The following is a 16,983-nucleotide window of genomic DNA, read 5'->3' as shown; positions in this document are numbered from 1 at the left end:
GATGCTTACTGCTTATTATTGGCACCATGAAAACATGAATTTTTCCCATGCACTCTGTAGCATGATTGTTGTCTTCTTTCTGTGTCTGTTTCTCTGGGGTTTGGTGTTGTGTTCTCCTCTGCAGCATTTATTGATCCATCTAATGGAGGAGTAACAGGAAACAGCCCAGTGCTGCTGCTCTATTGTGTTTCTGTCACTGTGAGGCTGACAAACACTCCTCATGCAGAAAGCAGCAGTCGCTAACAGAGAATAACAGTAACAAACTCACAGTTCATCACAATAATGATCTGGTACAAAACGTGTGAAGAGAACAACGTAAGCTGTTATGTATCAAATATGATGGGAGCATAAGAAATGCATGAGTGTCTTATGATTATTTCCTAACAGACAGAGACATATTGAGGGAAATTTTAGCCATTCAATAATTAGTTAATGTTACAGCAAACATGCAAACTACTATACACATGTCCATTATCCATTTTATCTCTTCTTATAGTAAATGTAAGGCCGCAATTGTATTACATAGTTCAGGTGATTCACTTATGATTCTTTCCTCCTATGTGGCATAGATTGGATGTAACCAACGAATGTGTAAGCAGGGAAAAAGCATGGATTCCGATATTCTCAGATCAGTTTCTGGTCTCATTCATATGTGGAAATAAATCGTATGTCATTGAAAAAGCGATCATATGACTCTTTTCAATGCCCAGGCTGCAAAAGGGCTCTTTTTTCTCAAACTTAGGTGGGGTAAGTAGTTTTTCAAAAACACTGTTTGGAAGTTAGTCGGGCCGACATCAACAACAAACGTGTAACCAATCAGCATTAGGGGGCGTATAATGGTCGAGGAGACAGAACGAACAAGAGGGAGATTTGAAAAAAGAGATGAGACACAATACAAAAGAGCTCAAAAGAATATTACCGGAATGAAGGTGTGGCGACCAGGGTGGCGCGAGAGTTAATGAGCTCCACCTGGGAGGCGCACCGGCCTTGAGTCTCTCACGGAGGAGCTCCGGAAGCATTAAAGGAGGAGCGACGACAGTGAAGGACGAGAGAGGACCAGGCCTGGACTTTATTTTATGTTTTATTATGTTTGTGTGGCCGGCAGACGTCCGCGAGGGTCTGCCGGCATTAGTTTCGTTTTGTTCTTTGTTTATTTTGGAATTAAAGTTGTGTTGAACGTTCGCCGGTTGCCGCTTCCTTCTTCTTTATCTACGGACTGTGTTACATTGGTGCCGACACCCGGGAGAAAGGAGGGACATGCTGTCGGAGAGCCTTCGCTGCTGAGGGGGATCGCGGTGCTGCGGAGTTCAGGCAGCGCGGAAGTGAATACCGCGAGAGGCTGCCCGAGGTGGTGGTACTGGAGCCTTGTGAAAGGTGGGACGGAGACCCAGATGCCGTGCTCCTGGGACGAGGTGGGGTGGCTGCCGTCCTGGAGGGAGCTGAGGAGTGCCGTCGTCAGCTGTGGGCCGGAGCCTGCTACCGTCTGCCATGAAGGGGAGGAGCAAGGGACGGCGGACTCGCTGACGGCTGCCCTCAACAGGAGGAGCCATCGCCGGCCGCCAGGAGGCGGTCGAGGATCGGGCCGTCCACCGAGCATCCAGTGCCATCGCATGGCATCGCGAGGAAGAGCCTCTCGGCAGGCTGAGGACCGAGCAGCAGTGTGTCTGGGAACTGGACCCAGAATTTTTTTTTCTTTTTCCTCTCTCCCGTCTCTCGTCCTGTCGCTCCCCTTGCTTCCGTCTCCATTCTCTCGTCTGTCCTTACCCCCAGGTGCTGCGGCCACCGAGACAGGCCCCCGGGGGGGAGTAAGCGTAGTCGCGGGAGTACCCCCCGGCCTGCGAGGGGCGATGGGGGTATGTGGCGACCAGAGCGGGCGAGAGCCGTGAGGGAATGGCGCAAGGCCGATGGCACGAGAGTTAATGAGTCGGCCTTGAGTCTCTCATGGAGGAGCTCCAGAAGCATAAAAGGAGGAGCGACGACAGTGAAGGACGAGAGAGGACCAGGCCTGGACTTTATTTTATGTTTTATTATGTTTGTGTGGCCGGCAGACGTGCGCGAGGGTCTGCCGGCATTACTTTTGTTTTGTTCTTTTTTGGAATTAAAGTTGTGTTGAACGTTCGCCTGTTCCCGCCTCCTTCTTCTTTATCTACGGACTGTGTTACAGAAGGTTTATGACTGGGCAAGCGCTTTAGGCGTTAATATTAGAAAAGCTTTCCAGCGCTGGAGAGAGCTAATCGGGAAGGCCTGAAAACAGAAGTGGAGGCTGATTTGATTCTACTTCACATGTGAGTAACACTGTGTTTGAGTGTCATTGATTGTCTGGAGCTACTGTGCTGTTGGCGACTAACAACAAACTCTTGTTTGTATTTACTCTTGTGTACTGAAGGTTCATTTTTGTGCTTCCATGTTGTTCGTTCCTCATCTGCGCTTTATTTTTCGTGAAGCATTTTGCTGCGCATCAGTTGTGATAAACAGACATCCACTCTCGCATTGCCTGTGTAACAGTGGTCAGATATTGAGAGTTGTGCAGGTAGAGCACTGCGCACTGACGATCGCTAGAGAATGCGGTGTTTAGCGTCATTGTTAGTGCACTGACTTTGTCTGCCAGCATCAGACAGGCCGGGGTTCGAGACCAACTCAGAGCATGGTGGTTAGGGTTGAAGGGTGAGTTTTGGAGGTGGAGCAATTAAGAAAGGGGTGGGTTTGTTTGGGTTGATTTCAAAAATCAACAATGTCTAACAGCGTTTTTGAAAAACAACTTACCCCACCTTTAAGAGACCAATGTTTTGTTGACCTTTAAAGATGGTGCGGAAAGCAAAAGCTTGTATTATTATTTAATCTGAGTCCATTGCAAATCACACAGTTTTTACATCCTTTTTGGCCTAAGCTTTTCCGAGTCAGTACGTCTACATTGGGTTGTAAAAAATCAGATATAGTAAACAAATCAGAATTGGGCATCAAGCCCTTCAGTGGAAATGCAGTCTCATGCACATACAGTTTGCATGCTTCCCTCCAAAATACGTGTAAGCATGTATATGACATGAAGCAGTACTAAATGATACATTGTTGCAGTTAAAACATTATTTCAGATGTTAATTATTAATCACGAGCCCATTCAAACTAAATGAGGGGGAAATGTATGGTTGTATTGTGTATGTGGCATTAACCACCCGTTCTAAATTTGGTCAGTCCAATCGAATCCCACCCTCAGCAGATAATTTGCAATAAAATTACATTTCTGTCATCATCTTCACACCCTCAAAACTCCCGTGGGAGTGTGTGTGATGTATTGCCATTGCTGGCGGGATTTCATCATGACATGAAAAGTTATATGCAAATATACGAGTACACACCCACACACACATGAACAACGCATCTGCTGTCTTGGTGTAATGGTGCTGTTTTTGTGCTATATTTGCCATCACTGTAACACAAAGGACATATTGATAGAACACATTGCAGTCTACCCAACAAAACATTGGATCAGAAGAAACTTTTCCCCTTGTCTTTACCGAATTCTGATTGGTAAATTCTTGAGAAGTCATTATTTTGTCAATTTCTCCGGTAGGCAGCCCTTGCCTGTGGCCTGACAGTTAGCATACATGTGTCAACACATTCAGAATACTTACATAAACAGCATTTTTTTTACACGTACATTTGGCACTTACTTTTATCCAACACAGCTTACAGTGCATTTGTGTGTTGCCTGGGAATTGAACTCATGAACTTGACATTGGTAGCGAATGAGGTACCAGTTAGCATACAAAAACAGCTGTTAACTTAATAACTTCTTTAAGCAGCATCACATGTATCATTTACAGCAATTACAGAATGCATTACATTCAGTTTGTTAAAATATAGATTGTGATCTTTTATTTCTGAGCAATACTTGTGATCATTTCATGTGTGATGCAGCCGTTTTTTACCAATTCACAATTATGTCAAGCTTATAGTGACTTTTTATCTCATATTATCAACTGTTATAATTCCAACATTTCTTATAATTTCAACTTTGTGCTGCAATTTAGAATTTTGTCATAATCTTGACTTTTTATGTTTCGACTTTAATGTCAATTTAAACTTTATGCCATTAATTTGCCATGATCTTTTAATATCTCATAATTTTGACTTTTTGTCATAATTTTGACTTTTATGACAATTTAAAATTTTTATGGCATAATTTCGACTCATCTAATAATTATGACTTGACACCTCATGATTTAGACTTTATCATAATTATGATTTCTGTCATGATTTGACGTATGTCATAATTATTCATTTTTATGCCATACTTTCAACTTTTTATCTTATAATTTTGACTGTTATATCATGATGACTTTGCCATACATTTTATGCCATGATTTCGAATCTTGTGCCTATTCATTTAAAGCAGAACTAAGTAACTTTTTTTTACCTTCATAAATAGTTTTCTAAGTCCTTACGATGGTTAATTGACTTGTAGTGGTGTGTTTAAGGTGTGCACTAACCCCCTCTGACACATCTACGCCAGAAAACAGCACTTGCAAGTTGAGCTGCGCCGACCAGACACAATCTCACCTCATGTTCATGTTCACGTTCACGTGAGAGTGACAAAATGCTTTACGGTAATTCAAAAACAATGTATATATTATGACTTTATAAGACAATTTCGAAAATTACCTACCTCCATCGAGATTTCTTGTACTGTATTTGCAAAACTACTGCGCTGGTGAACGTTGTAGTCGTTGTAGTCCAGAGCTGCGCTTGGAGTATTTACGACAGTGTGATTCACTGAAGGAACCTGTAGGGGGAGCTTCGCAAATCTTACTGAGTTCCGCTTTAAGCAGCAGTTTAACTGCATTAATTCAATCACCTGTTACTTTTGCTGTATCTAACGTCACATGCATTCATGGTAATTCAGTGCTCTTAAAGCTCCACATAAGACACAGCAGGCTAATACACATGACTAAAGCTGAACTATAATTTGAATGATATTTAATAGGTTATTTAAAGGTGCTAAAGAGGATGTTTTGTTTTATACATTATTGCAATATTACTTGAAACTGTCTTTACTAACTGATAAAAGACTATTTATTAGGTGCACTGAAAGGAATAATATTAATATACATCATCTGTGCACGAGGTAGGGCCTTAAAAACATCAGCCAATCATCGCGTAAACGATTGGCCCTCTGGCTTGTCAATCATTGCCGTGACGTTCCTTGTGAGAGATGAGCGCGGCTGCGCGCTCCAGTAACTTTCCACACTCCACAGGCGCCGCATGCAATGTTTTTGTCAGGAGACAGGAGTAACAACTGCAGATTATGAGTTACATGCGGTGAGTCCGACATAATGAATCCACTAACATGACACAGCGAATGCCGGTGGTAAACACTCGTGTTCCAATACTCGTGCACGAGTTTTGGGAGGCGTTCCCTCGAAATTCTTACGCATGCGCTCATTTCAAAAACTCAGTAACAGTCTTTGGTTTCTCAGTCGACGAAAAGATCCTCTTTAGCACCTTTAATCATTTAACTTCTGTAAACTTATCCAGAACATACACATTTTCACATCTGTAGAGTTTACTAAAGACCTACCTTTGTGGCTTTTAGGTCAGTTACTGGAATGATACATTAAGGAAATTACTGTAATTTATAATCTAACTTAAAATAGACTAACAATAACCTCACTTTTGAATGACCACGTGGTGGTCACATTAAGTAAAGATGGCAAGATCCATGCATCAGTCGAGTAAAAAAAAAAAAAAACAGTCAAGAAACTCTAGCAATCTGCACATGCAATCACATCATTACATGGCACAAGGTGATTGGCCTCTGCTGATCCTGCAGCCATGGTAAAAATTGTGTTCTGGGGGGTAAAATCTGCATTTTGGCTGGGTTCCCTTGGTAAAATTCGCATTCCAGGGGTTAAATATCATGTTATTTGGGGGTGCTTCAACCTGTGGACATGAAAAACAACCTGCAGCAACAGTGTAAAAGTAGCCATTTTTTTAGTTTTCCCGTGGACTAGGCAACACTTGCTCTCCAGGTATTACACAGACCTCTTGGCTTTCCAGGTGATGCTCTCCAATGTGGCTGCTCTTTTGTAGTGCACTGAGGATGCAGATGCACGGCTGAAGGACGACTGGTTCTCTGAGCTTCTTCAGGTGCCAGTGATGGATGTCATGGCTAATTTTAAACACCATGAACTAAATCACCAGTCACCATCTCTCACGCTGCTGGAAGTGGAGCACAGTTCAGCCATTTAGAGAGCACCTGGAGTGCACTACATTACCTTTATAATACACTTCTCTTTTCCTGCTAACTTTCTTATATCATTACTCTTAAGAAGCACTCTAATATACAAACAACACAACACAAATGAATCTGTCACTTGGTAGAAGCCCAGATGTAAACGTGGACAGGTTGTGCGACACACCCTCATCCTCAAAAAACTAAATTATTCCTGATATGACCCATTTAAGAATAAGCTGTGGCACAATAATACTTAATTTGAACACAAAACTTCTTGATGACAGAAGAGTAAAATCTTCAGATTTTACCCATTATATTTGAAATGTTAGCCGTGTTTAATCACAGTATGGCGGGCTGACAGCTTGGAGCCATGGTTGATCCTCCTCTGTGGAGCCTGACTGAAGTTCTCTCTGCCAGTTTCACATGGGTGAGAATGAACTCTCCTTTGCCAGGTAATGGTCATCCCTCTGAGAGCTCCAGTCCGCCTCAACAACATTGATGAAGCCAGACGTGTGTGTGTGTGTTACCTGCACAACACAAGGCCTGTACATATGGGATTAAAAAAGAAAAAGAATGAGAACTTGTAAAAATGCATGTTTCAGAGCAGCGGGGGTGGGGGTGTACACACGCTGGGTTATTTGGCAAAAAAAAGAACATTATTTGAAAATGATTTTCCTTGAAGCTAACTAAAAAATAAATGGAAAAACAAATTTAAAAAAATTGCTTCAAGTAAAAAAAAAAAAAAATTATTGACACTAGGGCTGGGAATTGACAAATTTCACAGTTGGATTCGATTTTGATTCAGAACAGAAGCTTGTGATTTGATTACCTTCAGTTCAATATTGATTAATTTGGGGCATATCAGGTACATTACATGGCAAATTTCCTCAAAGAAAAAAATATCTCTAAACTAATACTGTAAACTATACAGGTTAAAGGTGATAGAGAGGATTTTTTCGTCGACTGAGAATCCAAAGACTGTTACTGAGTTTTTAAACTGAGCGCATGCGTAAGAACAACCCCCCTCCTTCACAGCTCATTTCAAAGGAACGCCTCCCAAAACTCGTGCACGAGTATTGGAACACGAGTGTTTACCACCGGCATTCGCTGTGTCGTGTTTTTTGGATTCATTATGTCGGACTCACCGCAGGTAACTCATAATCTGCAGTTGTTATTCCTGTCTCCTGACAAAAACATTGCATGCAGCGCCTGTGGAGTGTGGAAAGTTACTGGAGTGCGCAGCCGCGCTCGTCTCTCACAAGGAACGTCACGGCAGTGATTGACAAGCCAGAGGGCCAATCGTTTACGCGATGATTGGCTGATTTTTTTTTAAGGCCCTACCTCGTGCACAGATGATGTATATTAATATTATTCCTTTCAGTGCACCTAATAAATAGTCTTTTATCAGTTAGTAAAGACAGTTTCAAGTAATATTGCAAAAATGTATAAAACAAAACATCCTCTTTAGCACCTTTAAATGTTAAAATTAAAATTAATTGATTTGTATGCTACTTACATATAAGTTACACATAAGGAAGTTTTTATAATAACGTTATAATAAATTTTGAATTACATAATTTTTCTACTCGTTTTTTATGTAACAATAGGCCTAAACAATTCATTTTTTGTAGCTGACTAATGAGTTTTTGGACATTGAACAGCTTTTCTGAGGTAAATGTGATGGTAAATGTTACATTTTTACAAGATGTTTTATTGACGCGTTTCCACGATTGAAACGCTGATTGATCGAATACATGTGGCATGATACGGATTTCAGTAAGTTGTACTTATCTTTAAACATACCTGAGAATGTTCATTCATGTTTATTTCGTGTTAGTATGACGATCGGTTCACATGTGCTCTGCATGAACTTAAGCACGACAGCGATCTGTCACACCACAGAGCGCCAAGAAATATAACACAACACCTCAAGAGACGTCTGTGGTCTCACTCCAGTCTATGGGAAAGTAGACCATTTTTGATTTATTGTGCTTTTCACCCCCAATCTCCCCCCGAGTTAGTAGGACTCAACTTCTGATTGGCTAGCAATGTTAGTTTGGTTGAAAGTGAAAGCTGTGTTCCTCTCATACCATTGGTAGGCGAACTCATGAACTCGAACGTAATCTAAATTTTTTTTTATTTTTTGTAATGTAGGTCTCTCATTTTTTCCGCAGCCAAACGGCATGGCGCCAGAAAACTTTAAGCCCTTTGTATGTATCTTAAAAAAATGCAAATCAGCTGCCGCCCCCCTTTCCAGAAGAGGGCAGAGCCTTTACAGCTCGTGCCTCGGATACTACAAAACAGGAGAAACAGCATGGGGCCGTTTCCACAGAATGCGTTTTTGCATCCCACTGCACACTTTTCATTATTTTCCATGTAAACATGCGCTAAATGGACGCTGCATTTTTAGAAAGTCGAGATGTGTAAAAGATGCGAGCACAGCGGTCAAACATGTCTGTCTAGTGTGCATTTACATAGAAAAGCAATAAAAAAGTAGCATAGTGGAATGGGGAAAAAAAACATTGATACAGCAAACAACAGAATATTTAGATTTATGTTTATCACATAGCTGAGACATTCTTGTGTTTCCATTAGCTGCTGTAGTGAGGAGATGAACATGACGGCTGTATTCAGCTCACTCAGGGGAGGAGCTAAGTCAACAGGGCAGATTCAGACCGTTACCAGTCATGGGCGGGCCTGTTACAGTGTGACATCACAATGTATAGAAAAAGCGAACAACTCATTTTGAGACACTGTTTATGATTTTGGCAATACTTTACAATAAGGTTTATTAGTTAAACATATGTTAATGTATTAACTAACATGAACTAACCATGAGCAATACATTTGTTAATGTATTTACTAATCTTCATTAACATTAGTTCATGAAAATACAGTTGTTCATTGTTTGTTCATGTTAGTTTACAGTGCATTAACTAATGTTAACAATATTTTATGTTAACTAACATAGTAAACTAATGTTAACTAATGAACCTTATTGTAAAGTGTTACCATGATTTATGTTGAATATAAAAAATGACTGTGGATTTTAACCATTATGTGTGTGTGGTTGTGTACACACACTGCTGACACAGTTTTGTTGAGTCACCATGTAAAATTGAATTTTAAAAAGTGCTCACATTGTATAAGTGGCAATTATCAAAGCAAGCTGTGAGTATAAATGTCAAGTGCTCATGTCATGTCTCCAGAAACAAGCATGTGACATCACAATGTACAAGAGGAGCACAAAAGCATATACCACAAAAACACTTTTTGAGTGCTGCATGCACTGCAAAAAATGCTGTTCTTACTTAGAGTTTTTGTCTTGTTTCTAGTCAAAATATCTTAACGTTCTTAAATCAAGAAGCATTTTATTGACAAGTAAAAATTATTTTCTTGTTTTCAGGAAAAATAAGTCAAAATTAAGTGAGTTTTTCCTTAAAACATGCAAAATAATCTGCCAATGGGGTAAGCAAAATAATCTTATTTCAAACCAAAAATAAGATATATAATCTTGTTTTCAATTTGGATTAAGATTATTTTGCTTACACCATTGGCAGATTATTTTGCATGTTTTAAGGAAAAACTCACTTAATTTTGACTTATTTTTTCCCAAAAACAAGAAAATAAATTTTACTTGTCAAGAAAATGCTTCTTGATCTAAGAATTTTTAGATATTTGGACTGGAAACAAGACAAAAATTCTAAGTAAGAACAGCATTTTTTGCAGTGTGATTGTTGGAAATGCTGACGTGCAATAAGTTAATTATGTTTACATTTCACTGGCTCTTAAATCATATTCCTAAGCATCCAATTAGGTAAAAATCCATTAGCCTTGTGCAAAAAAGGCTTAGTTGATGTGCAAAAAAAAAAAAAAAAATCTCAGTTTGAGATATTTCTAATAATTTAGTTAATCTCAGAAATACAAAGTTCTGTCATGATACGCTGTACTGAGTCTTTTCGAAAAAAGCAGAGCTCCTGGAGGCATGCCTGCCGACAGTGCTGTGGGCATAGCTAAAGAGTCACGAGCGTGTGCAGCATTTGTGTAGAGGTCGTCTGCAAGCTGTGACATTATTATAAATAAAAAGGGAACGAAAACTTTCATGTTGTTTACATTTTATGCACTTGCACACCAATTGCCAACAAAAGACAAACATTTGATGCAGTTTTACTCACCACCCACGATCTGCAAATCCAGGGCCAAATTGGGAGTGGTTTACAAAGCATTCATCACCGAAATCCTGGGAACAAACAAAAACATACATGCACAATTCCACTGCTGCCCCAGAAAAACAAACTTCATCCACTATTCCCTTGACGCAAAGGAGATCTACACACTCCTTTGTTGACAGGAGCTGCGTCTCATTTCAGAGGCTGCGTCCTTACGGAGATCGCATTTGAAGGCTGCATACATCATCAAGGATGTCAAGAAAAGTAATCATAATAAAATTGACTGATATTCATTGTGAGGTATAAAATACTGTCATTTCTTTCTTACTTTGCAATCTAATGGTTATTTTTTATTAAATGAGACTGCCTCGATGATGTATGCAGCCTTAAAAGTCTGCAGCCCCTCAACTGGGACACAGCCACTGTTGAAAAATCTCTCGGCTTCCATATCCCAAACGAAGCACGTTGATGGGCTTGCTCTTGCTCTGGGTGATGTGTGTGTGCACACTTATCAGGGAGAAGTGCCCATACAAGGAATTCCACTGTTTATGATGTGAAACAGGCCATACCCCCCAAAAAATTGGCGAAACATGTCCACAACCGGAAGTAGTGTATTTGGCACAGAAATACTCCATCATACGTCGTGTTTTGACACTTTAGCCATGTTTAGCAAGAGAATGTAACTCTTTAACATTGTAAATAAGTCAGAATGCATGAAATAGCAAAAAAAAAAAAAAAAACTTCAAATACTTGGTCAGTGTTTGCAGTAGTAGTTTGCAGAATCCTTTCAGAAACCCTCCACCTTCCCCAGCTCCACCTGTATAGATCTGCTATATATAGTCATGTATGATATTGTGCAGCAGCATGAATTACTTACTCACAGTAGTGTATCTGCATATGTATTAGCAGTAGCAAGTCCCGTACTTGCTCTGCAGCAGCAGCAGAAATAATCAACAGTAAAAGAAGCAGCATAGCAGATCATTTCTGCCAAAACCATATATATTACAGGTGCCCTAGATTATGTTTTTAAAAGATGTAATATAAGTCTAAGGTGTCCCCTGAATGTGTCTGTGAAGTTTCAGATCAAAATACCCCATAGATTTTTTTTTATTAATTTTTTTAACTGCCTATTTTGGGGCATCATTATAAACGCGCCGATTTTATGCTGCGGCCCCTTTAAATCCTGTGGTCCACGCCCACAGAGCTCGCGCTTGCCTTGCACAGTGCCTTAACAAAGTTTACACAGCTAATATAACCCTCAAAATGGATCTTTACACAGTGTTCGTCATGCATGTGGCATGCATGCGTCGGATTATGTGAGTATTGTATACTGTTATATTGTTTACTTCTGATTTTGAATGAGTTTGATAGTGCTCCGTGGCTAACGGCTAATGCTACACTGTTGGAGAGATTTATAAAGAATGAAGTTGTGTTTATGCATTATACAGACTGCAAGTGTTTAAAAATGAAAATAACGACGGCTCTCTTGTCTCCGTGAATACAGTAATAACCGATGGTAACTTTAACCACATTTAACAGTACATTAGCAACATGCTAACGAAACATTTAGAAAGACAGTTTACAAATATCACTAAAAATATCATGTTATCATGGATCATGTCAGTTATTATTGCTCCATCTGCCATTTTTCGCTATTGTTCTTGCTTGCTTATCTAGTCTGATGATTTGGTTGTGCACATCCAGACGTTAATACTGGCTGCCCTTGTCTAATGCCTTTTATAATGTTGGAAACGTGGGCTGGCATATGCAAATATTGGGGGCGTACACCCCGACTGTTACATAACAGTCGGTGTTATGTTGAGATTCGCCTGTTCTTCGGAGGTCTTTTAAACAAATGAGATTTATATAAAAAGGAGGAAACAATGGAGTTTGAGACTCACTGTATGACATTTCCATGTACTGAACTCTTGTTATTTAACAATGCCAAGATAAATTCAATTTTTCATTCGAGGGCACCTTTAACCATATATATTATATAAACACAATAAAGAATAAATATATATTAGTCATTTTGTTTTTGTTTTTATCACACTGTAACTGTCTTGCAGAGAATATTCCACTGCTAAATATTCAGACCTTCAATTCACCCACCTCACAAGCATGCACACACCCATGCAGAGTTGTGAATGTTTTTGCATATGATGTTCACTCATTTTCATTCTAGAACATCTTCTGACCTTTTAAGGTCTGCATCGATGGTGGCAAAATGAGTGAACAACAAAGCTGGGAAGAAGTCAGGAGAAAGGAGAAAGATGAAGGTTTTCATTTCATTTGAGAGATGGATGAGTCGGGGTGGCATTTCCACTGCTATCGAATCAAATGATGAAAGATGGTGGCCTTGGGACAAAATGGTCTGCGTAATTGAGTTGGTTCTGGAGTCGCTATGCCGCAAAGTCTAATTGGTTTCCTTTGCTCCATCTTGTTCTATATTTTCTTTGATTTATTTGATTTCTCTTCTACTTTTTTTTTTTTTTTTTTTTTTTACATTGCTGCTACAGCACATGTAGCATATACAATATCTGCATTTTATTTTCAGGCAAGACATCTCAGGTTAACAGGGTAAAAATTTTAACTAATAGACATGAAAAATGCTAGAAAAATATGTTGTATATGTTATATAAATCAGGCAAATTATAAATGAACAAACCCCTCTGAATCCTTCAGAATGTAGACAAGAATAAAATGTTAAAGTTTGGTGTTAGAAATCTCTACTTAATCAGCTTTACAGACTAATTTTGAGAAAATGGCCTTTAAAGATACGTATGTAATTGGAATCCTCAGATGCAAATATGTAAAGTCTAACAAAATAATCACTTAATGTGTATTTAACACTTTCTTTCCACTAGTCTGAAAGTAGACATGTTATGGAAGCAAAATAGCCCAAAATCTCAATGACTTATTTATAAACACAGTCACTTGTTTTGTTCCTGAATGAATCTGCATTTCTGAACAAATAGTTGAGTGAGTGATTCAATGACTCATTCATAAATACAGCCACTTGTTTAGTCTGAGAATGAATCAGCATTTTTTTTTTAAAATAGTTGAGTTAGACTGAATGATTCTATGACTCTGTCATAAAGACAGGATAGTAAAGTGTCCATCATATGCACACTTCAGAATCTCACCAGAAATAGTAGATCATCCAGGTACTTTTTGCCTACTGTTTTATGAGTACTGTGAATTCCGACATACTTCTTTTGTCATACATTGTTTTTTGCAGACTATATATAGGAGGGAAGTATGCAATTTCAGGTGCAGCCATTCACTCGATTCTTTCCTGAATCAATATTTTATCTCAAATGACTTATAAAGATGGTCACACAATGAAACCTGCAGAAAGAGTCACTGGAAAATCCCCAACACTATTTCTCCTAACATTAAACATTTTTAGTGGGGTCAGGATTTGCATTTTTTCTGGAAATGTTTGCAGAAACGATAATAAAACCTGCCCAAACACAGTCAATGGCATTTTCCAAACCTTATTCATCTGATAAGGAACTCTCATTCTGTCCCTGTGTAATGTATCATGCCACAACTGCATTTTATCTTATTTCCCAGAGGTATACAATTCTTGCTTGTATGGCAATTCACTGAGAACATTGTGTTCGCTCTGGATGATTTGAAAGCTGATGTCTTTTCATATTCAGAGGCATTCGAGGCATAACAGAGCTCTATGACTGTTCGACATGAGAGACAGAAAGAAGTGGCTCTTGGCGCCTACACTGAATAAAATTAGCATTTCTGCACATCATCATCTCTGGTGTGACGGTAAACAGCATACGATGTGTGACGGGTGCCTCAACAGATTTAGTTACTGTTATATCCGTGTGCTCATGACTGAAATAGTTTTAAAGTGTTCCTGAGTTTAACACAAATAGTTTGGGCAGAATGTGGCTATTTTGATTAGTGTCTCTATTTGGATTGGAAGATTTGCAGGTTTTGGCACTATTTTCTCTTGTGTTGGTACTATGCAAAAAAACAAAAAAAACAAAAAAAACAAAAAACAGTATATGCAGGTATTTTACAACTTTAAGGAGCTGTCAATGTGAATCATTCCAAAAGGTGTTGGCAATGTACAATATATCAACTGGAAGTGCGATATGGTTGCAAAAAGGGGAAAAATGCTAAATGCAAATAAAAAAATGCAGCTAAGCATGTAATCTTGCATAGTTAGGACGGAAAAATAAATAGGCTTAACAACTTCTAAAAGTGAGGAGAAAACACATTAAACTAGATGAGCAAAACCAGCTGAGAACCAGTACAAAATATGATTTTGAGAAGCTGTTGGCATTCATTATGTGCCTTTGACACTTGAACATTATGCAAGATTCATCCTTTGTATCACTTTGATTCTATGAAGGACATTCATTGATGCTGTTGCCATGGTGAATTAGAATAATTGAGTGGGTTTGAAATGCACATTATAGTTAGATTCACAGGAGGGTTATAGAGTGGGTCGCACAGAATCTACCTGCGATGAACATTTCTGTGTGTGATTCAGTGTCAGGACCATGTTCCCCTCTCTGCTTCTTTATGCTGCATTTTATTTAAATCAGACATTTGCAGTGGCACACGCACACAGATCACAACGCACAAGTTAGAATGTTGCTGACATTTTACTCAGAAAGCAACCGGTAGAAAAAATAGACATGTTCACTCAGGGTATTAACATGGCACCATAGTAATACCACGCTTTTATTTCTGTACATGCCAAATTGGAGCAATAGATAGAGAATTGCCAGTGATATGAGTAATTTTACACTGAGCTGTGTATCATTGTAAATAAAATCAACATTCATTAGAAAAACACACAAACAATATCTGGACATTAAGGGGTGATAAATTAATTTTATGTAAGAAAAGCCATTTATTGGCCCAAATTTTGTCTCACAGTTGTCAAATAAGCCACTGTTCTGTTTTCCATCTTCTTAAGCGTTAAAGCAGTGTTTATTTCCCCACAGAGACATCCAAGGCTGGAACACAATTTGGAGACAATAATATCATGACCCAAGTTATTACGACCTGCACAGGTTCACAGCAAGAGAATAAAAGGAAAAAAACATTTGAAACAGCAGAGATGCTCACAAAAACTACTTGAAATGCTTCTGCATGTCACCAGAGATTGTTCATTAAGAATTTACAAAACATCATGATCATTCTGTTTCAGATGGATTGAAGAACTCAATAAAGTGTCTGGAATCGCTGAGAAGCATGTCACAAATAAAGAAAAATAAATGATCTAAATAAATAAAAATCTATTTAAAGGCACAATATGTAAGATTGTATATTAAAATATCCAAAAGCCACTTGCACAGTGTTATATATTTTGATCAATTGTCTACTTACATTATCCTAAATGCTTCCAAGAATTAGTAAATATTCAGAGAAATTCACAATTTTAAATAGTTCCCATCCTATAGATTGTTAAAAATAGATGGACGCTGCAACGCCGCTTCCTTCCATTGTAATGAACTGAACGTGAAACATTCGAGGATGGGCGTTGACATGTTACGCAAAAACGTCAGTTTGGAGCCTGGGCATGCGCAGAAGGAATCGTCAGTGGAGCCCGGAGGCGGAGTCGCGGTATCAAACTTCCGCCCAGATGTCTGCATCATCAAGATCAGATCACCTATTTGATTTATTATCTATAGTTTATTATAATATTTTTCTTATCCTCCTTCCTTTTTAATTTGGCTTAATAACATCTGGCAAAGAGGAATTTACATTTATTTGAATGTTTATTAATGCATATTGTTCGTTTTCAAATAAATTACTAGTGAAAACAAGGTCAAAACAACATATTGTAATTGATGTAACATTATTTTTTTTAATTATACATAATTTAAACTTCCGCCCAGATGTCTGCATCATCAAGATCAGATCACCTATTTGATTTATTATCTATAGTTTATTATAATATCTTTCTTATCCTCCTTCCTTTTTAATTTGGCTTAATAACTTCTGGCAAAGAGGAATTTACATTTATTTGAATGTTTATTAATGCATATTGTTCGTTTTCAAATAAATTACTAGTGAAAACAAGGTCAAAACAACATATTGTAATTGATGTAACATTATTTTTTTTAATTATACATAATTTAAACTTCCGCCCAGATGTCTGCATCATCAAGATCAGATCACCTATTTGATTTATTATCTATAGTTTATTATAATATCTTTCTTATCCTCCTTCCTTTTTAATTTGGCTTAATAACTTCTGGCAAAGAGGAATTTACATTTATTTGAATGTTTATTAATGCATATTGTTCGTTTTCAAATAAATTACTAGCGATAACAAGGTCAAAACAACATATTGTAATTGATGTAACGTTTTTTTTTTTTTTTAAATTATACATAATTTAAAATTCTACCTGTAAAATAATATTCTGTTTCTAAAGCAATAATATTTTTGAAACAGCAAATTCAGTAGATAAACTCATTAATATGCCACTAGAAACAACTCTAAAATGTCAGAAACAATCCTGCCGTTTTAAATCAAGTTGAACTAACGTTACAGGAGATCGATTGCTGTAGACAGTGCTCTATAATTAGAATAGGCTA

This window comes from Megalobrama amblycephala, linkage group LG8 (assembly GCF_018812025.1).
Source record: "Megalobrama amblycephala isolate DHTTF-2021 linkage group LG8, ASM1881202v1, whole genome shotgun sequence".
Lineage (NCBI taxonomy): Eukaryota > Metazoa > Chordata > Actinopteri > Cypriniformes > Xenocyprididae > Megalobrama > Megalobrama amblycephala.
The sequence above is the reverse complement of the archived record's forward strand: the minus strand, read 5'-3'. Positions refer to the sequence as shown.